Raw genomic sequence first — 1,552 nt, 5'->3', positions numbered from 1 at the left:
TCCATCATCATCATCATACTAAAATTTTGGTGTCTTTCTGTCTGTCGGTTTTTGGACTGCGATTCATTCGGTCATTATTAATCCAATATCAACCAAACTTAACAAAAGGAGTAAGGACCATATGATGGAGGATGTAGTGACTTCAACCCCACCCCCACAACTCCCCAATGGGGTGTTCTGCCTTCGGTGAAGTCTGTGTTAAGGTGTACATCCATGCTAAGAGAGATAATTGTAGCATTTTTCCAAGGCCGCTTCTATAAACAAAACTAATAACAATACCAATGATAATAGCATAACATTCACTAAGGAGTTCTAAACTGACTATTGAAGCAACGTCAGTGCAAGCACTGTTCGCCGAGAGCTTCATTAAAAGGGTTTCCATGGTTGAGCAGCCGCAAACAAGCCCAAGATCACCATGAGCAATGCCAGGCATAGGCTGAAGTAGTGTAAAGCTCACCGCCATTGGACTCTGGAGCAGTGGAAACGCGTTCTCTGGAGTGATGAATCACGCTTCACCATCTGGTAGTCCGACTGAGGAATCTGGGTTTGGCGAATGCCTGGAGAACGCTACCTGCCCAGATGCATAGTGCAAACTGTAAAGTTTGGTGGAGGAGAAATAATGGTCTGGGGCTGTTTTTCATGGTTCAGGCTCAGACCCTTAGTTCCAGTGAAGGGAAATCTTAACGTTACAGCATACAATGACATTCCAGACAATTCTGTGCTTCCAAATTTGTGGCAACAGTTTGGGGAAGGCCCATTCCTGTTTCAGCATGACAATGCTCTCATGCACAAAGCGAGGTCCACACAGAAATTGTTTGTCGAGATCGGTGTGTAAGAACTTGACTGGACTGTACAGAGCCCTGATCTCAACCACATCGAACAGCTTTGGGAGGAATTGGATCGCCGACTGTGAGCCAGACCTAATCAACCAACATCAGTGCCCGACCTCACGAATGCTCTTGTGGCTGAATGGAAGCAAATCCCCGCAGCAATGTTCCAACATCTCGTGGAAAGCCTTCCCGGAGGAGTGGAGGCTGTTACAGCAGTGAAGGGGGGGCCAACTCCATATTAATGTCCACGATTTAGGAATGAGGTGTTGGACGAACAGGTGTCCACATACTTTTGGCCATGTAGTGTGTGTGTGTGTGTGTGTGTGTGTGTGTGTGTGTGTGTGTGTGTGTGTGTGTGTGTGTGTGTGTGTGTGTGTGTGTGTGTGTGTGTGTGTGTGTGTGTGTATATGTGTGTGTTGCGGTTCTCGGAACCGCATGCATCCGACAGATAGTGGTCCCAAGACAGTTATTCCATTAATATACATCTAAATAGTCGGGGCCAATTAATATACATCAGGGGTCGGGGCCAATCAGAGCGCCCGATTCGGATGACGACACCGCGTTTCGGGGTGGTCCCCCGCCCCGCGGGGCCTTCGCTCGCTCTCTCTCTCTGCCTTGCCTCGCCTCCCACTCAAGCTGGACTTTAACTCCTCCTCCTCTTCTCCGCCCACATGACGCTGACTCCACCCACCCACCTGGTCCCGCCTACCACTCCGTACACT

This window comes from Eptatretus burgeri, chromosome 12, assembly GCF_056783735.1.
Source record: "Eptatretus burgeri isolate ZD-2024b chromosome 12, Ebu_testis_v1, whole genome shotgun sequence".
In the NCBI taxonomy this organism is placed as follows: Eukaryota; Metazoa; Chordata; class Myxini; order Myxiniformes; family Myxinidae; genus Eptatretus; species Eptatretus burgeri.
This window is presented reverse-complemented; position numbering follows the sequence as displayed.